This window comes from Sus scrofa, chromosome Y, assembly GCF_054392235.1.
Source record: "Sus scrofa isolate SSC_HxYL_T2T_F1_AM1 chromosome Y, Sscrofa_HxYL_maternal_Yorkshire_Landrace_v2.0, whole genome shotgun sequence".
Lineage (NCBI taxonomy): Eukaryota > Metazoa > Chordata > Mammalia > Artiodactyla > Suidae > Sus > Sus scrofa.
The window spans coordinates 17,753,459-17,779,239 of NC_139402.1; the positions used below are offsets into that span (position 1 = coordinate 17,753,459).

General features: G+C 43.1%; 2 pseudogenes; both read right to left on the reverse strand.

Moving 5' to 3' along the window:
- LOC110257875 (small ribosomal subunit protein uS5 pseudogene) overlaps positions 1 to 20,050 on the reverse strand; it is a 54,726-nt pseudogene extending 34,676 nt beyond the window's left edge.
- A 2,727-nt stretch (positions 20,051 to 22,777) lies between these two features.
- LOC110257926 (heat shock transcription factor, Y-linked pseudogene) lies at positions 22,778 to 24,409 on the reverse strand (annotated as a pseudogene).
- Between the last annotated feature and the right edge of the window lie 1,372 nt (positions 24,410 to 25,781).

The window sequence follows — 25,781 nt, forward strand, 5'->3', positions numbered from 1 at the left end:
TTCTGCTACCAGGTAGCTCTCAAGACCACTTCCTGCAGCTGGCAATGTCAGCAGCTACTCCTGCAGTCCCTGTCTTTGTTGCAGATGCTCTTGGGACTGCCCTCCATAGCTCCATGGCAGGCACTCTTCCACTGTTACTCCTTTTGTTGAGCATCATATGGATCATTTGATGCAGCCCCATGGGTGGGCCTTGCTCACAGATGTGGCTAGTCAGAAACTGCGCACAAATGGCTACTGGAGCCTGAAAGAGGACAGTCACAGGAAACCAGAATACAGGGATGTATGCCATTCCTTCCCTCCAGCACCCCAAACAACGGCACCTGGACTTCTAGCCCAGGTGGTTTTCCTCAGCTTACACCCTCAAATGTCATCTCCCTAGACTTTATCTGCTTCAGACTGTTTCCAGGAAGCCCTCCCAGCTTTCCCCCACATAGCTGGCCCCTGCTATTTCATTGAGTGTGGTCTCCAGAGCTGAGTTTTCAGGTCCCTACTCCTGCTTCCACCAGCACTGGGTTGCAACGTGCCAGGAGGTAGAACTGACACTTTCTCAAGGAGTGTTACCATCTTGATTACTGCACCCCAATTCCTGCCATGTTCTCCTTGTCCCGGCTGTCCTTCTCTCTTGGACAGAGAACACTATGCTCCAGGAGATTTGCATCTTTCCAGCTCCATCCTTGCAGTGTGGGTCCCATCCTGAGTCCTTTCCCATGTCCTCTCGTTTTCTGCTTCCTTTTATTCCATCCTCTTGTCGAATGTCTCTTGTGCTCTCAGAGTGCTGGAGCCTTAGGTAAGCATTCAGCCAATTTTCTGTGTTAATAACTCCACCTGTCAGTGGCTTCTCAGTGTATGTGTGGAAGTGGGTGTCCCTCCCCTAAGGCTACCCCTCAATCTTCTCTCCAGTCTTGGTTCATTTTGTTCCTGCTTTATTTGTAATATTGATACTTCCTCTCATTCAAAGTGCATCCTGATTATACCCTCTGAAAATATCTGTGGCTGGAAGTTGTGTAACTGAAGTGCAGCAGAATTTCTGCTGTACAAAGCAGCATGTGGACCAGGGAGATAGAAAGTGTTGGAAAGAAAAGGGTTGGAGTTGACAGAGATGAGAGAGTCAGCATTGTCCACATGTAGGCAAGATTAATGCCTATCTGGTGTGGTGGAATTGAGGGTTCAAGGGGGACAAAGTGGATTGGGGTGTCATTGTTATCTCTTTCACCACCTCTTAGAAAGCACAACCATCGTTAATCTTTGCTCCCCCCACCCCAGTCCTTCTTCTGGCAGATGCAGATATGGTTCTAAAAGGGCAATTGTGGGGAGAATCACAGCTGGTGCACAAGGGTCAGAATAGGGATTATCATTTGTGTCCTCCTGAGAATGGCTTCAAGGAGGGCAAGCAAGGTCATGATCATCTGTCTCAGGGGGTGTTGTTCCAGGTAGCCCTCCCTTCTCATGCTTTCATATTGTGCCAGCCTCACTGTATCGGGAATATCTGTCCTCACTCCTCTCTCTAAGGACTCCTCTTTTGACTTGGGTCCCACTGACTTACATATGTTGGGCCCTATAGTTCTGGGGTCACTGGCCGTGATCGAGTTCCATTCCTTCTTATTCATTTCAGATCCATATTTCACCATAAGCCCTGACTGTCTGATTATTGTGGGTGTTTGAAGAGCCTCTCATGTGGAATGTGCATCTAAGCCTTGCAGGGCAGCGGGGAAGCTGACTTGTACCTGTGGGAGACAACCCTGGGAATTCCCAGTGGGGACAGAGCTCCTAAACAAATGAGAAACTCTCTTTTAGGCCTACCCTGGGGGTAAGGCGGGATTCTCAGGATCAGGGATTTCTTCATCTAAAAGAACTGAACATTCTTACTTTAGCAAAAGCTCTATTTGAGTGGGGACTCAGGCACCTGGTCCAAAAAGTAAATGGTGCTCCACTCCAGCAGGAATGGCCTTGCCAACCCTCACCCTGATGGGCAGAAAGTAATCTGCCTGGTACCCTCTGAATGGTCTCCTGCAAAGACTTCTGTGATTGACCACCAGCTTTACTAATGTGTGAGGAAATGAGGGCTGCCAGTGGAAAGGGTTCAGCTATTCCTGTGTGTCTCTAGGGGGGATGCTGGCCAGGAAAGGGACTGAAGAACTGTGGAGGGACGTATGCCCAGGCCTGACCCCTTTGTTCTGGAATGGGTAAGATGGGCAACCAGAATTTAGGCATTGTGCCGTTATTGAAGGAGAGTTGTGATAGTGGTTTGTGCAGGCTTTGGGATCAGCAAGGGACCGTGTCTGAGACAGTCATTCTCTCACCATTTCCTACTGACTGGCTCTGGTAGGGATCTAAAGATTTATGCATGTCTACAGTTTGGTGTCAGAACTCAGGCTTTATTGAGAAAGAGTTACAAGTGTATATTTTTGAGAGTTTCATGGAACAATTGTGGAAATAGCAGTTGGGCTACTGAGGGGGAAGGGAGGAAAGAACTTATGTTCTTTTTATAAAGTGCAGTCTGATATACAGATCCCATCAGTTTTCATAAAGTTTGAACTTTGTCAGTTGGCCTTTTCATTAATTGCATCATATGTATTTATTTATTTAGTTAGTTATTCATTTTTGTCTTTTTAGGACTGCTCCCACAGCATATGTAGGTTCCCAGGCTAGGGTTAGAACTGTAGTTGTAGCTGCTGGCCCAGTCACAGCAGTGTGAGATACAATCATCTCAGATCTACACAACTCAGGGCAAATGTAGATCCTTTAGCCTTTGATCGAGTCCAGGGACTGAACCTGTATCCTCAGGGTTTCCAGTCAGATTCACTAATGCTGAGCTACAATAGGAACTTGATGTGGCCTGCTTTTCTTGTTCCACAATGGCCCGCCACCTCTTCTACTTCCACCCATTCCACCAATACCACCACCAACCTCTCCCTACCCAGATCCTCAAAACACTTCCCCAGAGTTCCTCTTTGCAGATTTTCCAGCCCCCAACCCTCTAGACACTCCCATAGGGAAAAAAGGGGATTTCATTTCTCTCTTTATCCTCTCTATTTTTTTTGAGAGTTGTATCAGCTCTCTCACCAACCCAGCAATGGAACCCTTTCTTTACTGTGCTCAAGCACTTGCTACCCTATTTTTCCTTCCCATGATTCAATTCTCTCTCGTCCATTTTTCTGCTTTTTTCTCCTGTTTCCTTATCATAAGCCTTCTCATACTCTATATGTGGAAGTTCCCAAAGACAATTGCCATAGCCTCCTTAGCAGCATCCCTGATATGCATCCATCTTACTGTGGAGTCTCTACTTACCCCTCCTCATAAATCTCTTGACTTCCCATTTTGCAATGCAGACAACTCTCTTCTGTATATTTAAGATCCGTTCTAGGCTGGCATGCCTGTTGTGTTCAGACACCAGCAGAAAATGACTGCATATATTTCTTGAGGGTTTACCTCATAGCAGGTCTGGTTTAATCTGTTTTACAGCAGCGCTGCAAGGAAGTAATTCTTTCTGCCCCCATCCTACACGTAAGGAAACACACTCTACAGCTGTCAAGTGACTTTCCCCAGGTCCCACACTCACTGAAGAGCTGCATCTGGTCAGAGTCATAGTCAATATCTGCGCTGCTCTCACAATCTAGGCAGACCCTATGCCCACATACATATTGATTTCTGACATCCAGGGAATCAACATCATCACTCGCTGGCTGAACCAGTCTGGAGTCTTCACGGTTGTGTTCAATATTCAGTCAACTTCTTCCACCTGGTGAAGGTTCCTGTGTCTCCAAACAACTCAAGAAGAGGGCTCAGGATATCCTCTGTAGCCCCTGAGAAGGAACTGGAAATCTTTCCCTTTGCTTTTTTTTTCCTGCTAAACTATTATGTGAAGAGTTAGACTGCTTTCTTGAGTTTCTGCATTGTCTGAGTTTTCTCATGAGATCACATTTGGGAAAACACAGAAGGCCTAGAAGGCTAATGTTTTTTCTCCAAATTATACATGGTGTAGAGAGTGGTTGGGTTGTCTCCCCAGGAAGGTCCTGTAACCTTCTTCTTGGTTTCAATACCTGGCTGTATATTTCCCACCATAATATGACTTTCTCTGCACATAAAACACAACTCTCTGTTGTAGTCATAGGACAGCTGGAGATGGCCTAACTAGAAGTGGATCATCTTCACTGTAACTTATTTAGAGAAGGTCTGTCAGTGTGACAGTTCTTCAAGGGAAACCACATTAAAATGGAGTCCAAAGGCCAGGTGTTCTCAAGCAGTGACAGTCTCCAGAATTACTGGAAGAACATCTATTACATACACCAACAGAAAGACAATCGATGAGGAAGACTCTTCTACTGTACGTGGTAATAAGAAACAACATGCCTTGCACCCTTTTCACTTCTTTATTGATATAACAAGATGAAGTTTGACTTCCTGCTTGCTGCATAGGTGACAATTTGGCTTACTTTTTGTTGCAACTGTTGCCATATGTTCCCCATGTGTTCTGCAGCATGCTCTGTCCTGTAGAGCTGCAGCGTGTCTCCCTGAGATGGTTAGGCTTTGTAGGATGGCTGCTGGAGAGAGGGTATCTAGACTGATAGTTCTGGGTACTTCAGGTAGGTGGTTATGCTTCCTGGCTTGAACAGTGTGTGGGTGGCCATTAGGGATTCTGGTTAGATGTCACAGAGTGTGCAGCAGGTATTGTAGAAGCCATGGTTTGATTATCTGACTGGCTGCAGCAGAGGTGTGGTTTAAGCATCCCTGGCCAGTTAATGCAGCAGTTGTGGTTTCTACGCCTGTTCCCATAATGGAGGTCATGATCAGAACTCTTTCCCAGAAATTTGCATGTTTTGTGCTTTGGCTTCTTCTCTGTGGCTGCTCAGTTATGGCGTTGGGGCCTGGCAGTTACTGCAGAAGTTCTGCTTTTGTTTCCTAGGCTGGTGTTTGCAGATATGGTGAGATAAACTGTCTTGTTAGTTGAAATGAGTACAGTTAATTTTTCATTCCAAATTCTGCAGAGGTTGCTTGGTGAATATCTACGGGGCTGGGACAGAGTTTGTGGTTAGTTTACATGGCTGGTGGCTGTGGAAATTATGCTCAGAAGTCTTCTCTGGTTTCTGCAGAGACTGTGGCTTGGCTGGCTGAATGGTTATAGTAGAAGTTCTGGTTTGACTTCCTGATCAAGCTAGTGGAAGTTATGATCAGGCCAGCTGGCTGGTTACTATAGAGACTGAGGTCCAACCTCCCAGTCCAAATACTACCAAAATATGGTCAGCCTTCATCATGTGATGACTACAGAGGTTTTGGTTTTGGTGCTTACCCTGGTGGCTGCACAGGTGGTGATTAATCTTGCTGGTCCAGTGTCTATAAAGAGATTGTGTTGGGATTTCCTGAAAGAATATGGCAGAAGTAATTGTTACACTGTAATCTTGTGAAGAATTTGCAGTTTGGCTTTATGCATGGTTGCTGCGTTGAGTGTGGTTGTCTCTCTGCATAGTTGCTGAGGAGGTGGTTGTTTCTAAGCTAGCTACCACAAAGGTCTGAGGATTACTGAACTGCTTTCATCAAGGTTTCACTTAGGGACACTCGACTGGGTCTTGAAAATGTGAAATATAGGCTTCATAGCTCTCTGCTGCAGAAGTAGAGTTGGCCTTTCTGGGCTGAGTGTTGAACTTATTTACTTGATGATTCACAGCTCTTGGCCTGGCCTCAAGGGCTGATTTCTTCAAAGGCAGAAATTAGGCTTCCTAGGATGATGGGTGGGGGTGTTTGGATGTGCCAACCTGGATAGTTGCAGAAATTCACAATTAGGTTTTGGGGTGGCTGCCTAGATTTTGATATGTTGTTCTAGCACGGCTATCACTCATTTGGAGAGAGCATCCTGAGGCAAGTGCTCAGTGGTGTTGTCTCGCTTCCTGGCAGGTTCCTTCCAAGACTGCAGTATTCTTTACTTACTGGATGCTATGATGTTTGTGTTCAGGCTTCCTGAGGGGATAATCCAGATACTGTGGTGGTTCAGAATGCTTTTTTTTTTTTTTTTTGGAAATAGAGGTTCTAGTTGGGATCCCAAGACTGTTTCATAGAGGTGTTGAAGGCAGGTTTCCACCACAGGGAAATACCGTAAATTCAGGATCTGTGGTATTTCTGCCTGATCTAATTATGGTAAAGTTTTTGGTTTGCATTCATTGTTTCCAAAGAGTATAGATTGTTTTCTGGATTGGCTACACAGAAATGCAGATTATATTAGACCGAAGAAATTTTCACATACGGACAACTGGGGAAATCATTCTGGCTTGTATGTGATTCAGTTTAACCATGATGGAGACTAGGAGAGCCACTCGTATAGCCCACTAAACATGTACTTCACACCGACCAGGGTTCTTGGCTCCCTGGTAAATAGAAGTTGATGAGAAGTGAGGCAACAGACATTCAGGGAAGGCTTTATTGAGCCCTTCAGGAGAAATAGGAAACTACCAATGTAACAAGTTCTTTTTGCTGCTCCTTGGTGTGGGGCAAGCTTGTTTCTTCTCTGGTGGGATAAGGGTAAATTTGGTGTAAGGTTTGGGTCAGTGGGGTGGTTTAGATTTTCTGTGCACTTCCTCAGTGGTATTGTCCACTATGTATGCCACATAAACTGTTTTTGCACCTGACACCCCGATTTTGCTGGAGGGTTACTTTTTTATTTTATTTTATTTTAATTTAATTTAATTTTATTTTATTTTATTTTATTTTATTTTATTTTATTTTATTTATTTTATTTTATTTTATTATGTTTTTTATTTTAATTTTTATTTCATTTTATTTTATTTGTCTTTATGAATCTTCTCATTCGTCTTTTTCCCAAGTGCCCATGCATGCAGTTATCTGTAGTCCCTTATTGTTTCTTTTTATTTCTTTGTTCAAGGAGACATTGTTCAAGAGGCAAGCAGCACAACAAAGATCCCAGGTCCTAGCCTGCCTCTCCCCCCCGCCAGGTCATTGTATACCCCTTATTCTTATCTTTGTCCTTAAAGTTTGGACCTGTGGAGTAGGTGTGTCTTATGGTCTCTATACACTGATGGGATAAGTCCCCAATTTTGACTGCCGGAAACAGGCTTAGGCCACCAGTAGGGTAAAGTGGGGAGTGTATTTCAATAGGCCCTCATATCTTGTTAAATTTTCTCCAAAGGATCCAGTGATGTCCTTTGACTCTAGCAAAGCCTGTGGCTGATGAGGGGTGACTGCATCTCTGTGTTGTGCAGGTGGAGCTTGCAAGCATCCCACAGGCAGCAGGACATGCCAGGTTCCCTGAGTCTAGTTATGGTGAAAGGTTAGCCCCTGGTCTCTAATCTGGTCCCAGCTTTGGCTCAGGACTCCTGGTGCCTTCCCTGACCTCTGTGATTGCAGGGAGTTAAGAATTTATCCACACTGGGAAGTCCCCATGCTGTCACTCTCTTCAGCTCGGCCTTTAGAGTCTGAACATCCCACTGGAGGTCCCTATTCCTTTGAAGGGGGTCACTTTGCCTTCCCTTTGGAGCCCTATGTATGGCTTGGCTCTCAGGGCATAATTTGGAACCATAAATGGCAGGGCCAGCCACCCTAAGCAAGCCACAGTTTTGCCTCTCTCTGGTTGGAGACAGTAATGCACTAACTGCTGTATTCCATCTATGGCCAGGGCCCATGCGCTTTGGTTAACACAATGCCTATATTGAACCCACTGCTGTGAGACCTGAGACTTGTTTGCAGAGATTTTGCTTTACTTTAATTTTTCATGATTGTTATTATTCCCATTATCATTGGTTTCCAGTGTTCTGCCAGTTTTCTCCTGTAGAGCAAAGCGACCCAGTCTGTCCCTCTTTATTTCTTCTTCTCTCACTCTCTCTCTCACACACACACACACACACACAGACACACACACACACAATAACGCACAATCACACACCCTCAAACTCTTTTTCTCACATTACCTCCACCATGTTCCATCACCCCTGACTAAAATTCCCCGTGCTAAACAGCAGGATCTCATTACTTATCCATTCCAAATGCAAAAGTTTGCATCTCTCAACCCCAGACTTCAAGTCTGTCCCACTCCTCGCCCCTCCCCCTTGACTGTCTTATTCTCCGAGTGCATGCATTTCTTTCCTCTAGAATGTTTCATTGGTGCCATTTATTCATTTCCAGATCTGTGCTGTCTTATGGCATTTGTCTCTTCCTTTCTGATGTACTTCACTTAGTATATGCATCACTAGTTCCATCCATGTAGTTGCAAATGGCATTATTTTCTTCTCATGAACTCTAGATTTCCACTGTGAATATGTACCACATCTTTTTAATGTACCCTTCTGTCAATGGAAATTTAGGTTGTTTCTATGTCTTGCATATTGTGAATAGTGCTAAAATGAATTTTGCAGTCCATGTATATCTTTCAAGGAAAGATTTATCTGGATATATGCCCAAGAGTGGTATTGTTAGGCCATAGGGTTGTTCTATACTTCGTCTTCTAATGTACAACCATACTGATCTGCATAGTGGTTGTAGTGGTTGTCCCAATTTACTTTCCAACTAACAGTGCAGCTGGGTTCACTTTTCTCCACACCCTTTCTAGAACTTTGTATTTCTTGACTTGCTAATGATGGCCATTCTGACAGGTGTGAGGTGGTACTTCATAGTAATTTTGAGTTGCATTTCTCTAAAAATTAGTGAGGTTGAGCATTTTTTCATGTGCCTGTCGGCCATCTGCAGGTATCCTCTGGATAAATATCTTTTCAGGTTTTTTGCTCATTCTTCAACTGGCTGGTAGGTTTTTTGCTGTTGAGTTTTATAAGTCATTTATTTTAGAGATTAAGCCCCTTCAGTGGCATCATTTGAAAATATATTTTCTCTCATTGCAATGGTTGTCTTTTTTCATTGTTCCCTTTGCTGTGCAAACCTGTCAATTTGATTGAGTCCTTTGTTTATTTTTGCTTTTATTTCTGTTGCTTTTGGAGACTGATGTTGAGAAAAAATCATTTTTATTGTTGATGTAAGAGTATGTTTTGCCTCTCTTCTCTTCTAGTCATTTGAGGTGACCTATCTTATGTTTACATTTTTAAGTGATTTTGAGTTTACTTTTGTACATGGTGTGAGGGTGTATTTCAGTTTCATTGATTTACCAGGAGCTGTCCTGTTTTATCAGCACCACTTTTTGAAAAGACTGTCTTATTCCCATTTTATATTCTTGCCTCCTTTGTCAAGGATTAATTGAATGCAGGGTTGTGAGTTTATTCCTGGGTTCTCTACATCTGTATGTCTGTTTTGGTACCAGTACCACATTGTCTTGATTACTGTGGCTCAGAAAAATTGCCTGATGTCTGAGAGAGTTATTCCTCGTACTTTATTTTCTCCCTTAGTGTTCCATTGCATATCTGGGTCTTTTATGGTTCCATATAAATTTTTGGATTGTTTGTCCTCGTTCGGTCAAAATAACAGGGGTCTTCTGTTAGCGATGTCATTGAATCTCTAGATTTTATTGCATACTATTGCTTTTCTAATAATATTAATTCTTCCAAACATGGATCATGGGATATCTGTTCCTTTATTTGAATCCTTTTAAATTTCCTTATGTTTTATGTTTCAGCTTATAATCTTTCAGCTCCTTGGTCAAGCTTATTTCTAGGTCTTTAAATTTGGGGGGTGCAATTTTCAAAATATTCTATTTTTTTAATTTTTTTATTTATTGTGAGTACACTCAAGTGCAACCAAAATCTGAGTGTCAATTTTGTATCCTGCTACTTTGCCAAATTTGTGGGTCAGTTTGAGTAGTTTTGGTGTGGCCTCCTTAGGATTTTCTATACATTGTGTCATGTCATCTGCATGTAGGGAATATTTTACCTCTTCTCTTCCAATTTGGATGCCTTTGACTTTTTTTGTTTGTCGAATTGCTGTGCCTAGTGTTTTCAATACTATGATGCATAAAATTGGCAAGAATGGGCCTTCTTGTCTTGTATCAGAGTTTAGTGGAAAGGCTTTCAGCTCTTTTCCTTTGAGTATTAAGTTTGCTGTGGGTTTGTCCTAAATGGCTTTTGTTGTGTTAAGGTATATTTCTCAGATCCCCACTTTGGTAAGAGGTTTGATCGTGAGTGGATGTTGGACTTTGTGGAATGCTGTTGCTGCATCTATTGAGAGGATCATGAGGTGTTTTAGTTTTCATATGTTCGTGTACTGTGTGATGTTTTCTGCTGTGAGTATTTTCAACCCTCCTTGCAAACCTGAGACAAAATCCACCTGGTCATTGTGTATGAGTCTTTTCTGGTCAATGATTATTTGACCAAAGGTGTCTGGGTTTCTTTCTGTGTTCTCCATTCTGTTCCATTGTTCTGTCTCACTGTTTTGTTACCATTACCACACTTTCTTGATGACTGCATCTTTGTAAGATGGCTTGAGGTCTCGGAGCATTTCTCCGTTTTGCCTCTTGCTTGTTTGTTTGTGTTGTTGTTGTTGTTTTCTTTTTCTCTCAGGATTGCTTTGGGAAAGCTGGATCTATTTTGTTCCATGTACATTTTTGGATTGTTTGCTTTCTTTCTGTGAAAAAATGTCATGGGTAATTTGATTTGGATTGCATTGAATCTATAGATTGCTTTGTGTAGTATGGCCATATTTACAGCATTAATTTTTCCCATTCAGGAGTGTGGAATATCTTTCCATTTCTCTACGTCTTCTTTAATTTCCTTGATTAATGTTTCATAGTTGTCAGTCTATAAGTCCTTTACCTCCTAGGTCAGGTTTATTCCCAGGTATTTGATTTTTTACCATCCCATTTTTAAAGGTGTAGTATTTTTTATGCCATTCCTAAGTTTCTTCTTTAGTATACAGAAATGCAACTGATTTCTGAAGGTGAGTCTTATATCCTCCTACTTTTCTGACTTTGTGGATCCATTCAAACAGTTTTGAGGTTGAATATTTGGAATTTTCAAAATGTAGTATCATGACATCTGCATAGCATGACCGTTTTACACCTCCTCCCTTCTTATTTGTAGGCCCTTAATTACTATTGTTTGTCTGATTGCTGTGGCTGGGACCTTCAATAATATGTTGAAGATCTGTGGCGATATTGGGCATCCCTGTCTTGTTCCAGATTTTAGTGGGAAGGATTTCAGCTTTTCTCCACTGGGTACAATATTTGCTGAGGGTGTCTTATATATGGCTTTGAATGTGTTCAGGAATGGTCCCTCTATCCAGTTTGGTGAGAGTTTTCAATTGTGAATGGGTTTTAGACTCTGTCACATGCATTTTCTGCATCTTTTGAGACCATCATATGGTTTTTGATGTTTCTATTTTTAATGTGGTGTATGATGTTGATTGATGTACGCATGTTGAACCATCTTTGTGAACCTGGGATGACACCTACCTGGTCGTGGTGTATGAACTTTTTGATATGTTGTTGGTTTGGGTTGGCTGAAATTTTGTTGAGAGTTTTTGCAACTATATTCATCAATGATATTGGCCTATAGTTTTCTTCTTTGGTGGTATGTTTGTCTGGTTTTGGAATTAGGGGAATGCTAGCATCCGCGAATGTCTTTGGGATGGTTCCTTCTTACTCCACATTTTGATAAAAACTTAAGGAGGGTGGGCATCCTTTCCCGTGTGTATGTTTGTTAGATTTTGCCTGTGAAGCCGTCTGGTCCTTGACTTTTATTTGTAGGTAGTTTTTTTTTTTTTTTTTGATACAGTTAACTTCATTTCTAGGGATCTGTATACTCAGTTGATCTATTTCTTCTTGATTCTGACTGTTCAGGCTGAAAGACTCCAGAACATTTTCCATTTCTTCTACATTGTCAGATTTGTTGGCATATAATTGTTGCTAGCTTTCTCATATGGTTTTTTGTTTTTCTGTAGTATCCACTGTGATTTCTCTTTATTCATTTCTTATTTTGTTTATTTGGGCTGTTCCTCTCTCCTCTTCCTGGTGAGCCTAACCAGAGGTGTGTCAATGTTGTTTACCTTTTCAAAGAAGCAGCTCTTGGTTTGATTGATTTTGTGTATTGTTTCTTTGATTTATTGATTACTCTTTCATCTTTATGATTTCCTTCCTTCTGCTGACTTGATTTTTTGTTGATTCTTCTTTTTCTGATTCACTTAGGTGGTGGGTTAAGTTGTCGATTTGAGACTTTTCCTTTTTGTAAAAGGAAGTCCTGTGTAACGATGAACTTTCTTCTGAGCACTGCTTTGGTGGCATCAAATAGAATTTGAGTGGTTGTGTCTTCATTTTCATTTGTCTCCAGGTAACTTTTACTTTTCTCCTTGATTTCCTCATTGGCCCAAGGGTTTTTTCATAGCATGTAGTAGGTTTTCACCATGTAGTAGGTTTTTTTTTTTTCTCATTTCCTTCGCTGTGGTTGATTTCTAGTTTCATGCATTGTGGTCAGTGAAGATACTTGCAATAACTTCTATACTCTTCTATTTGTTGGGCTTAGCTTCGTGCCCCAATATGTGATCAATTCTTGAGATTATTACTTACACACTTGAGAAGAACGTGTATTCTGATTTTTTTGGGTGTAATGTCCTGAAAATATCGATTAAGTCTATGTTTTCCATTGTGTCCTTTAGGATCTCTGTTGCCTTATGGATTTTCTGTCTAGAAGCTTGGTCCATTGATGTGAGTGGGGTGTTAAAGTCTCCTACTGAGATTGTAGTCCCATCAGTTTTTCCTTTTACATCTGTTAATGTTTCTTTCAGCTATCTGGGTGCTTCTATATTTGGGGCATACATGTTGCTGTTTATAACACCCTCTTCTCGAACAGAGCCTTTAACTATTAAATAGTGTCCTCCTTTGTCTTTCTTTACGGCCTTTGTTTAAACGTCTCTTTTATCTGTTGTGAGTATTGCAACTCCTGCTTTCCTCTCTGGTCCACTGGCATGAAATATCTTTTGCGCTCCCCTCACTTTCAATCTATATGTGTCCTCTTTCCTAATGTGAGTTTCCTGTATGTGGCATATTGAGGGGTTTTGCTCTTTTATCCCATCAGCCACTCTGTGTCCTTTCATTGGAGTGCTCTGTCCATTGGCATTTTATCTGATGATCGATAGATGTTTAGTTATTGCCACTTTAAAACTCTTAGTCCAGATGATTCTATTATTCTTCATTCTTTCTTTCTCCTTTTTTTTTTTTTTTGTGTTGGATGGTCTCCATTTGTTTTATGCCTGAGTACTTCTCTTTTCATTTTTGTTGAATGTACTTTTCCATTTTTATTTGTGGTTGCCCTGTTTTTTAAGTATGTTTACCCCATCCTATCACTGTGTGCTTTAGCCTGATAGTTTGATTGCTCTCTAATTGCAGTTTCCTTCATCCTCATTTCCCCCCGTGTTTTTTTTTTTTTTTTAATTTACAGACGTGATTTTTGTATTGCTGTAGTCTTTCAGCTTTTGTTCATTGGAGAAATACTTTATTTCCCCTTCTATGTTAAATGGTATTCTTGCTGGATAGAGTATTCCATGTTGCATATTGTTTTTCCTTTCAGTTCTTTAAATATCTCTTGCCATTCTCTCCTGGCCTGTACAGTTTCTGTGAAGAAATCAGCTGATAGCCTTATGGGGGTTTGCTTTTAATTGACATTTTGCTTTTCTCTCGCTGCCTTTAGAATCCTCTCTTTATCTTTAATTTTTGCCTTGTTATTATATGTCTTGGCGTGGTTCTATTTGGGTTCAAGTTGTTGGGACCGTCTGTGCTTCTTGTATCTTGAAGTCAGAATCCTTTAGATTTGGAAAGCTTCCAGTGGTAATTACTTAAACTATGTTTTCAACCCCCTCTTCTTTTTCTTCTCCTTCTGGAATTCCTACTATGCAAAGATTGGCCCACTTTCTATTATACCGTAAGTCTCATATGGCTTTCATCTTTTTCCATTTGGTTTTCCTTCTGCTCTCCTGTTTGGCTGATTGTCATTGTTCTACCTTCCACATCCCTAATTCATTCCTCTGTGTTAGTCATTCTGGTCCTTACTGCCCTTAGCTCTGTTCGTATCTCTGCAAATGAATTTTTTGGATTTGCTTGGCTCCTCATGTTTTCTTGTTCCTTTCTGAGGGTGTCTGCATTCCTGTTCATATCTTGTCTTCATTCCTTCAGTCTCTTCACTGTCTCCCTTTCGAACTCCAGGTCTGTCAGACTGCTTCAGTGTTGAAGGTTTTAGGTGAATCTTCCCATTGTGTAAACTGGGCATGTTTTCTGAGCTTCTTCATCTTGCTTGTGTTTTCCATTTTCTGTGAATTTGGGGAAGCCAAAGTATAGTTTGGCACAGTCCAGGATGCACCGCGGTGGTGCGGCACTTCAGCAGGGCATGCATGGCTTGCTGGGTCACACTGCTGAGCCTAGGTTCTTTCCATGGCCAGGCATGGTTGGGCATTGTGCACCATTGTGGTCATTCACTTCCTGCAGCCAGCATGGGCTTGCTGAGGTGCTCTGCAGTGGTGGGGCCCTTCCTGAGGTCAGGTGGGGCTGGATGGTATGGGAAGTGGTGGAGGCACACCCCTGCAGTTGGGCAGGGCTTTCCCAGGTGCTCTGTGGCAGCAGAGTGCCTCCTGTGGGCATGCGGTGCTTCTCAGTGTGCTCAGCTCATCAGTTGCCAAGGATGGGTGGGGCTGGCCTCCTTGCTCTGTGGCACAAAGTTGCTTCGTGGGGGTGGGCAGGACTAGCCAGTTCACTCCATGGCAGAGGGCCCTTCCTGAGGGTGGATGGGCCTGGCAGGTGTGCACCATGGTGGAGGTGAACTTCCCACATGTGCCTGGGGATTGCTGGGGCATGCCATTCAGCAGAGCACTTCCCAAAGGGGGCAGTCCTGGCCTGGTTGCCCCATGGCAGGTGGGTTCTTCCCAAAGGCTGGTGGGCCTGGCCAGGGCTTGCCACATTGGAGTTGCCCTCCCTGCACATGGGCGGGGCTTGCCCTGGTGCTCCATGGCAGTGGGGTCCTTCCTGAGTGTGGGCAGTGCTGGCCAGCTCTCTCTGTAGTGGAGAGAGCTTCCCAAGTGTGGGTGGGGCTGGCAGCTGCCCACGGAGGTGGAGGTGCATTTCCCATGGCTAGCTGGGGCTTTCTGGGGCAACCTGTAGCAGTGGAGCACTTCCCAAGGGTAGGCAGGGCTGGCCAGTTTCCACTGTGGTCGTGGTGCATTTCCCAATGTGGTGAGGAGTTTCCCAGGGCATGTCAGGGCAGTGGGGCACTTCGCATGGCTGGGCATAATTCCAGACATAAGTTCTTCCAATACGTTTTCAAAAATCTTTTCTTTTACTTCTCCTTCTGGAATTCCTACTATGCACAGATTGGCCCACTTTATGTTATCCCATAGGTCTCTTACATTGCTTTCAGGGTTTTTTTTTCATTTGGTGTTCTGTCTGCTGTCCTATTTGGGTGATTTGCATTTTCTATCTTCCACATCACTAATACATTCCCCTGCATTATTCATTCCAGCCCTTACTGCCCTTAGCTCACATTGTAGGTCTGCAAATGAATTTTCTAGATTTTCTTGGCTCCTCCTTATGTTTTCTATTTCTTTTCTGAGGGAGTCTGTGTTACAGTGCTTATCTTCTCTGAATCTCTTTCGTATGGTCACTCTGTGCCTTTTGAACTCACAGTCCGTCAGACTGTTTGAGTGTTGAAGGTTTTAGGTGAATTCTCCTGTTGCATAAACTGGGAATGTTTGCTGAGCTTCTTCATCTTGCTTGTGTTTTCCTTTTTGTGTGAATTTTGGGAAGCCAAAGTGTAGTTTGGCACAGTCCAGGGCACATGGTGGTGGTTGGGCTCTTCCTGAGGTCAAGCAAGGGTGGCCGGGTCACACCACCATGGCTAGGTGCTTCCTGTGGGCAGTCAGTGTGGCTGGGTTGTGCTGCTCTGGTGGGGAGTTTCCGTAGGCTGGGTGGGGCTGGCCATTGTGTTCTGCCTTGGCAGTGCACTTCTTGAAGCCAGGTAGGGCTTGATGGGTTGTGCCACAAGATTGGAGGGCTTCCTGAGGGCATGCAGGGCTGGCCAGTGCCTGTCATGGTGGAAGTGCACTACTCCTAGCCTGATGGGTCTGGTTGGTGTACGTCCCATTGTTGGTGCCCTTCCTGCAGCCAGGGGCAGCTGCCTGTGGTTCTCTCCAGCAGTGGAGGGCTTCCCAAGGGTGGGGAGGGCTGGCCGGTGCATGCCTTGGAGGACGTTCACTCCCCATGGCCGGGAGCATCTTGCCCTAGTGGTCAATAGCAGTAGGGGCTTCCCGAGGGTGGCGGTGCTGGCTCTCTCACGCTGTGTCAGCAGAGCCCTTCCCAAGGGTGGGCAGGGCTGGCCTGTTCCTGCTGCTGTGGTGGTGAACTTCCTGACTTGGGGAGGAGGTTGCTGGGGTGCACCAGGGCAGTGGGGCACTTCCTGTGGGTGGAACACCAAGGAGGTGGTTGCCTTCCCATGGGTAGTGGGCCCAGTCCACTGCAGAAGGAATGTGGCTTCTCCCCGGGCATGCCCGTGGTGGAAGAGGGGGATGTGCTGGGAATGCCGTCTGTGCTCTACTAGCTGTTGTTCAAGTGAAAATGCTGTGGAGCAAGGAGTATTCTCTGGTGGCCCACACATCCTGCTCTCCCCTCCCAACAATGGTGCAACGTCTCTCCTGCAGGCCCAGACCTTCTCCTGGGTTCCCTCTCTTGTGGCTTTCCAGTCCCCAGCCCTTAGCACTTTGCAACCCTTCACCCCTGGGGCACCACTTCCTCATCTCTTATGCTGTCTCCACACCACCAATCCCAGCCTGCTCCCAGAGACTCACCTCCGAAGCTTAGGGATTGGCACCCAGTCCCCACCAAAGCGTCTCAGTCTTTGGGACCTGTGCCAGCGGTCCTGATGATCTGTGTGGCTCTCACACTGCCTCTCAGTCCTCTGACCTGCTGATGCACTTTTCGTGGCATCTTGGAGATCCCTTGGACTCAGCTGATCTTTCCGCAGGTTCAGTGAGTTTCCAGGGTGTGGGTTCCCTTTCTCCTTCACCGTTCCCTCTCAGGAGTCCAGTCCTGATGCCCCTTCTCTCTCTCTCCTCTTTTCTGTTGTTTTATCCATTGCGTCAAGAGATTCTTCCCATTATTAAAGGTTTCAGTTCTTCTGCCAGCGTTCAGTTGCTGTTCTGAGTCATTTTACATGTAGATGTGTATTTTTTGTTGCATCTGTGGGAGAGGTGAACAAATCCCCCTACTCTTTCACCATCTGGGCTCTCTAAAATTGGGTCCTTCTTTATCTTTCTCTATGGCCTTTGTTTGTTTCAAAGTCTATTTTGTCTACTATGCGTATCACAGCTCTTGCTTTCCTGTCTTGACCATTGAAATATCATGTCCCGTTCTCTCACTTTCAGTCTATATGTATTCTTTGCTCTAAAGGGAGTCTCTTGCAGACAGCAGGTTGTGTTTTTGCTTTTTGATCCAATCTGCCGCTCTGTGTGTATTGATCAGAGTACTCAGTCCCTTGACCCTTAAGGTAACTATTGAGAAACATGTATTTATTCCCATGTTAAACCTTGCTTTTCAGTTGATTCGGTGTATTACCTTGGTTCTTTTTTTTCTTTTTCTTTTTTCTTTTTTTAATGATTTCCATTTATTTTATGCTTGGATACATTTTGTTTTAGTTTTCATGAATGGAATGTTTGCTTTTGATTTGTGGTTTCCCTGTTTTTCAAGTATGTTAACCACTTCCTACCTCTGCTTGCTTTAGCCTGGTAGTCATATAGGCTCAAACACATTATTTAAAATTAGGTGTCTATATTTTCATACTTACTTAGCTACATTCTATGCTTTTGAATTTCTTCAAGAACTTTGTGTTTGTCCTTTTGGTGTTCCTTGTGTTTCTCATCACTTTTAGAGTAGATTTTTGTTTGTTTGTTTGTTTGTTTGGGTGATGTATGCTGGCTTACTTAAGTGACTGCTTTCCAATCTGTATATCTTCTGTTGTATTTCTCCTTCTCCTTCTTCTTCTTCTTCTTCTTCGTCTTCTTCTCCTTCTCTTTCTCCTCCTCTTCCTCCTCTTTCTCCTTCTTCTTCTTCTCCTTCTCCTTCCCCCTCCCCCACCCTCTCTCCCTCCTCCACCCCTCCCTCTCCCACTCCCCATCCTTCTCCTTCTCCTTCTTTTTCTTCTTCTTCTTCTTCTTCTTCTTTTTCTAGCCATTTCAGTATTTGTTTAGAATGGGTTTAGTATTCGTGTACTTTTTTACCTTGTGATTGTTGGAGAAATTCTCTGTTTCCCTTTCCAGTTCAAATGATACTCAATAAATAAATAAAAACATACATAAATGAATAAATAAATAAATGAATAAATAAATAAATAAATGATAGTCTTTCTGGGAGGAGTATTCTAGGCTTCAGTGTTTTTCCTTTTGGAACTTTGATTATAGCTTGCCAATTTCCTCAGGCCTGTAGTGTTTCTATAGGGAAATTAGGTGATTTGGGGGTTCTCTTATAGTTAATGCGTTGTATTTCTCTTGCTGCCTTTAGAATCCTCTCTTTATCTTTATCTTTGGCCATTTCCATTATAGTAGGTCTAGGTGTGGGCATATTTGTGTTCAGCCTGTTTTGTGCCTTCTGTGATTACTGTATTTTGATGCCTGTTTCCTTTAGTTTGGGAAAATTTTGAGACATAATTTCTTCCAATATATTTCCAATCCACTTTTCTTTTTCTTCTGCCTCTTGAATTGCTATTATGCATAGATGGACCCCTGTTATGCTACCCCATAGATCTCTTATGTTGCTTTCATGTGTTTTCATGTGGTTTTCTGCCTGCTGTCCTGATTGGGTGATTTCCATTATGCTATCTTCCATGTCACTAATTAATTCCTCTGCACTCTTCACTCTGCCTTTTAGTGCCTTTAGCCCAGTTTGGCTATCTGCAAAAGACTTTTCTAATTTTTCCCTATTTTCCCCTAAATTTCCTCATTCCTCTCTAAAGTAATTGACATGACTGTTTGTAATGTGCTCGTAAATCCCTGATATTCAGCCTTCATTCCTTCAGTATATATTCACTCTACCCCTTTTGAACTCAGTGTCTTTTGGCCTACAGAGGTCTGTTGCATTGTTTCTGCTTCACATGAAATCTCCTGTACCTTAAATGGGAATTGTTCCTGAGATTCTTCATCGTGTCTATGATTTTCTTTTTCTGTGAGTTTGGGGAAGCCAAACTCTAGTCTTGGAGGGTTACTTCTAGGCAAGAGCAACCCTTTGTATTTTGTGGGGTGTTACCATTTATTTGGGGCATGGAGGATTCCATTCTTGCTGGCTCAATCTTGGGAGTGAGCAGGCCATTATCCCGAGGGTGCAGAGTGTATTTCCAGGGAGAGGGAGGCAGTGGGTAGGGCTGGTAGACAGTGCCTTCTTACTGAGGTCTTAGCAGCAGCAAGTACATGCAGGGAGGTGGCACAGGCTACTCCTTGTTTCAAAGCCTTGGGCATGATAATGAGCTTTTTGCAGAATCATGAGGTGCCCAGAGCATTTGGTAGCGGCAGTTGCAGTGGCAGTGGCAGTGGCAGTGGCAGTGGCATGGTTTGTGAATTCCCAGAGAAATTGGAGCAGAAACAGGTAATGTTTTGTCACAATGACCTCTTCTGAGGTGCCCTCTGAGGTGATTAGGGCCACAAGCGGTGCTTGTTTCTGGACCCCTAGTGGTAGCAGGCCATGCACACCTCTGGAGTGGGAGATAACCATGGGGGTTTGCCCCCCCAGCTGAGGACCCTTATAAGAAGCAGCCTGTCCCTCTTAGCCCACACAGGAGGTGGTGCACCACTGCTCCTAGTTACACGGTCTTGGCAAAGGACAGTGTTCAACCTTCTGGGTGCTTCTTCCCTGAAACTGTCAGAGCATTTGGCACTGACAGTTGCAGGGCAGTTATATGGCCAGGGTGTTGACAGCAATACTGGGTGGTGATCAGTTGTAGTGCCCGCTCTGATTTCTGACCTCTGAGGTGACTTGGTCACAGATTGGACCTGATCTCACACCCCTACTGGTGGCAGGCCTTGAGTCCCTGTGGTTTCTGAGATGACTGCTTTGGTTTGTCCCTGCTGCCTATAGATTACTCAAGAGGCACCACATCTCACTTACCCACCTGATGCCCATAGCCCCCACCAGAAGGATCTGGACACCCATAGCCAGCACAAGAAGTGCCCAGGCTGCTGTAGCACAAGCAAGTGGCTTCTTGCCACCTGTAGCCTGCACCAGGGGCACCCTGCCCTCTGAAAGTCTGTGGACGTGTGAGCAGGGAGATTCCATTAGCATCTGCCCCTCCTCCTTTTGCCCTCTGCAGCAATGGCACATTGCTTTTTAAGACAAAGTGGGGTCCTTTCTACTCCAAGGATGGCTCTGAGGTGACTCTTGGTTTGATTGAAAATAATTCTTCTGAATGTACTCCAGAAAGACAGTAAAAGAGAAACATAAGAAGCTGCTAAGTCAAACAGATTCTATATCTTCAAGGGACCTGTTCACCTGGCTGAGGTTTGGTGTTAAAGGCCAGCCTTTGTATTTAAGCCTAAGCCTGTCTTTGTGTAAAACAAGAAAGCAACCTCTAAGTGTGAATCGGGACATATAAAGGGGTGGAGATAAAGGCAAAAATAACCTAGAACAGTTTGAGGATTTTAGAGAGAAAATGACACCCCCATTTTTCTTCTTCTTCTTCTTCTTTTCTTTTTATGTAAATGGTTCACTGATAAACTACCACCCTGTGGTGACCATGATGCAATCTCTGATGATGTCATGTGGATATTGTTGTTGCAGTTATGGTGTAAATTATGGTCATGCTTCCTGGGGAAGCTAAAATATGCTATTGCTTTGACTGTGAAATGTACTTTTTAAGTAATTGTTTACCTTTTTTTTTTGTCTTTTTAGGGCCACCCCTGTGGCATATGGGTGATCCCAGTCAGCGTCAAAGCAGAGCTCTGTCTGCTGGCCTACATCCACCATAGCAATGCTGGGACTGAGCCACATCTTTAACTCACATCACAGCTCATAGCAAGGCTGGGGCTTTAAACCACAGAGTGAGGGCAGAGGGTGAAGCTGCTTCCTCATGGACACTAGTTAGGTTTGTTAACCTCTTTGCCATCATGGGAACTCAATGGAATTTATTGATTTATTTTTTCTTTGCAATGAAGACAATCGTGTCAACTAATATCCAAGTTCCATTTGAAGTAACAGATAGACTATAATGCAGCTGAGAAAACACTAAGTAAATACTATGTATTTTCCCTTTCCAAATTGACTTTTATTTGCCCCTTTCTCCAAACCATCATAATTGAGACCCCCATTCAATACAACCTGTACTATTTCAGAAATCTCTTGACAGCTATTCTCTATTTCCTTAGTTCCATTTTCCTTTTTGAAACAGTTACAGCTAGGAGACATGTCAAATGCTCCTCTCTAATTATCAAGCATTTCAAATATTAAAAAACGGCAAAATAATCTGCCATTGAAAACAATTAAAATGACAAAAGGACAACCTGCAATGGGAGACAATTATTTCAGATGATGCAGCTAATAAGGTCGCAATCTCTAAAATCTAAAAACAACCTATACACCTCAACAACAAAACAGCCAATAATCCAGTGGCAACATGGGAAAGAGACCTGCATAGACATTTCTCCAAAGAGAATATACAGATGGCCAACAAGCACATAAAGAAATTCTCAACATCACTGTTTATTAGAGAAATGCAAATCTACACTACTATGAGGTATCACTTCACACCGGCCAGAATGGTCATCATTAACAAGTCCACACATGAGAAAAGGCTAGAGAGGGTATGGAGAAAAGAAAACTCTCTTACGCTGTGGGAGGAATGTAAATTGTTACAACCACTATGGAAAACACTATGGAAACACTTCAGAAAACTAAATATAGAAGTAGCATGTGACCCAGAAATCCCACTCTTGGGCATACACCTGGGGAGAAAAAAAAAAAAAAAAACTTTCCATGAAAAAGTTACATGCGCATGTATGTCCATTGCAGCACTATTCCCAAGAGCCAAGACATGGAAATAACCTAAATGACCGTTGGAAAGAATGGATTAAGGGATGTTGTATATATACACAATGCAACACCACTCAGCCATAAGAAAAGAACAGAATAATGCCATTTGCAGCAACACGGCTGGAACTGGAGACTCTCCTACTAAGTGAAGTAAGCCAGAAGGAGGAAGGCAAGCACAATATGACATCACTTATGTGTGGAATGTGACATATGGCACAACTGAAACTTTCCACAGGAAAGAAACCCATGCATTTGGACAACAGGGTTTTGGTTGCCAAGGGGGAGGGTGCAGGATTGTGATGGACTGGGATTCGGGGGTTGAAAATGCAAACTATTGCATGTGGAGTGGGTATGCAATGAGGTCATGCTGTATAGCAATGGGAACTATCTCTAGTCACTTTTGATGCAGCTTAATGTGAAACAAAGGATATGTATGTGTGTGGGTGTGGGTCTTGGGTGGGTGGGTGTGTGACTGGGCCACTTTGTGGCACAGTGTGAAATTGATAGAACACAGTTAACAAGCTATGATGGAAAAATCATTTTAGAAAAAGAAATGCAGCATCCCTTTACTCTTAACTGTGTCCAAAACAAAAAAATGTAATTGTAATATATACATGTAAGGATAACCTGACCCACTTGCTGTAGAGTTGGAAAATAAAAAAAAAAGGAAAGAAAAAAAGAATTTGAAAAATTAAAGAAAGAGATGCATTTGAATAAAAAAAAAAAGAAGATGAAGCTATGAAGATGAACATACAAGTTTATTGCTGAAATAACAGAATTGCAGGAATTTGGTGACATTTGCCAGCATAAATTTTCATCTTCACTCTCCTGCATAACCTATAGTCCTTTGATAGGTCAGTGGTAATTAGGTTGATGTTCAGATACGGAAGAGGACTGAGGGTATGGCCTTGAAAGCGAGGCAGCAGATGTGTCGATGGCCATTGGCATTGGGAACCATGGATGGGCTGCTGGTTGGTGATTAGACAGAGCCCCCTCAGTTGGTGATATATTCTGGAATCTGGTTGGCAAAGGAGAAGGCTCCACCCTCAGTCCAAAATAACCACTTGGGAAGTTAGAAATGCGGTGGTACTGAGAAATGGAAGTGGTAGTTGTAATGAAATTCACGATGTGGCCACTTGCTGGAGAGTAGCTGCTTTGTGAGTGCATGTGAAACGTGGTCAACTGACTAAAAATAGCATGTTGAGCCATGGCAATTTGTCCTGGTGGCCTGAATGATGGTGATGACGGAGAAGAAAGACCACTTCTAGTTGGGGTAGTTGTATTAGAAATTCTCTGGCTCATAGAAGGCCATCTTATTAAAGGCACATTTAGGTTTGTAGAGGTTGAAAATGCATCTTCTCCACGAGTTTGTGCAGCCACATCAGAATTATAGTTATCCACATCACCCCCTGTTCTAGAGCGCTTCTTGCTGCAACCTTGAAGTAGAGAAGCCGATACTGGAGAAGCATTTTTCACCCTGACTCTTCTTTTCATCCTCACCAACAGATGGGGACAGCCTCGTTTAAAATTTGGATTATGGTAGAACTGCAGCTAAAACCAAAAGAGAAAGGTATTTAGTGACCTTTTAAACAAAGATACGAGGACAAAGAATCCATACAAATCTGACTTGTTTCATCACACAGAGTTAATGTCAGGAAATAATACTCATCTATTATTAACATTATCAAAAATTTATGTAGTGGGAACAGGCAATTATGGTCCTTAAATAAAAATGCCTGGTGCATTTACAGTAACAGTATGAGGTTCAGGGGCTTGTATTGGGTGAGGTTCATCGAGAAGGCTCCAGGTGGCTAGGAAATTTCTCTATCACCCCAAATATTTTATGACCAAGTGGCCTTCAGTTGAAAAGCATAGCAGTACTTCATCCCACTTTCAAGGTCTACTATGACCCTATATGTATGAACATATTTGCAGATGTCCCTCTGTAAATAGTAACTGGACATTTCATAATACCTTGTTCCAAGCAGAGACTTCATTATCTTCTGCCAGAATGTTGGCTAGTGAGGCAGGTCTTTGAAAATTCCTTTGCAACTTAGTAAATCCATAAAGGTTAAGCTGTCGAACTAAGCTTTTCATACTCTCAGTTTCAAATATTCTGAAGGGAGCCTTTCTCTCCAGAACTTCTTTCTTGAAGCGTTCTTCATTAATCACGATCGAGGTTCCATTTTCATCCCACCAAATGGACTTAAATCGATCACTTTCAACAATTTCCCAAAGTTTTCTGGGAAAGGGCAGAGGAGGAAAATCATTATCTCCATCTGGTTCAGAGGCACACAATGTGTGGCATGGCTCTTTCGTCAGGGAGCCCTCAGTCAAAGCCTGGAAAGCTTTTTCTTCACTCTGAGACCTCAAGTCCAAGTCCCCAGTGATTGAGTTATCACACCATGGAGATGTAATGGAGGATTCTGAACCAGTTGGTGCATCTTTAGGAGACACACCTTGAATTTCTGAAGGAGCATGTGCCATCTCAGATAAATTTTTCTTCAGCTACTTTCCTCACCTGCATGGCTTTTGAACTCTGCAGTTTTAAATGCTGCTTCGGTAAGCCTACACAGATAAACTATCCAATCCATCACAGTGGTTGCCAGCCTGAGTAGCTGTGACATCACAAGACACAAGTCTCCTAGCAATCTGAGCATAACCTTCAGTCAGGGTTTACTTCTCTATGAAATTAGCCCAGTTAACATAAAATACGAGCTCCGTACTTAAACAGTAACCCAAAGAGAGAAAAAAAAAAGGAGATCAGCAAATGAGACCCCATTCCAATGGAATCTTTTTAATAAAAAAATCACATAAATAAATAAATCCATTTCATCCCTGAAGTAAACGCAAGTTCTCTCTTGTGCACATACGCACTTGTGCCTCTTAGGTAAGGCCTTGTAAATGGAAGAAAAAAAAATGGCAAAGTGAAACGAAAGTTATGCAGCTCTTGAGAGTGTATAACTAGAATCTGTGCAGTATTTATATTCAGAAAAACATAGCCAGTGTTCTCTGTTGGCTAGCTTGTTACAAAAGTGTTCTGATCTCTGCTGTGCTATGGGTTCAATCCCTGGCCTGGGAACTTCTGCATGCCCCAGGTACAGTCCACAAAATAAAAAGACAAAAAGAAAAGAAAAAAAGAAACAAATACACAATCAAAAACAAAACAAAACAAAACAAAAACACGACCTTTATCACTAACCAAGACATAGAAGGGCCCTGGGCACCAAGCAAAATATCTATAGCCATAGAGACAAAAAAGGTTGAGGGTTGCCTGTGTAGGAGAGGAAATTTGGGGAAGAACCATCCATAGGGTTTGAGATTTCCTTGTGGATTGATGACCATGAGAACTGGGGAATTGATGGGCGTACCACATTCTGAAGATTATGTATGCCATTGAACTGAATACTCTAAACCTTCCCATTGCTAAAAACTGACAGTGATCTGGTATCACTGATTTTATTATATAGAGTTTTCTGTGTATTCTACGTAAGTAGTCTGTGTGTTAAACAATATTCCAAACATTTTCCGTTAGGTTGCTGAGGGAGGAATGCACAAGACCAAATAGTGCACAAGAGGGATTTATTAGGGTCTCTGAGGGGGCTGGGTGGAGCTCAAGATGGCATCAGCCTTGACTGCAAGGAGGTGTTAGGCTTATAAAGCATCTGTGGTGGGAGTCTGTGGTTGGAGTCCACGGTGGGACCTTGCGGCAGGGAAAATGGAGAAGAAAGGGAAGGTCAAGGGAGGTGTAGGGACTCAAGACCCATGACAGAGCACAGCTAATCCTTGTAGGCAGTTAGTCTGTGCAGGCAGTTGCTTCCCTCAGGTCCTCGTTTCTTGCTGCCCAACTTGCACATCC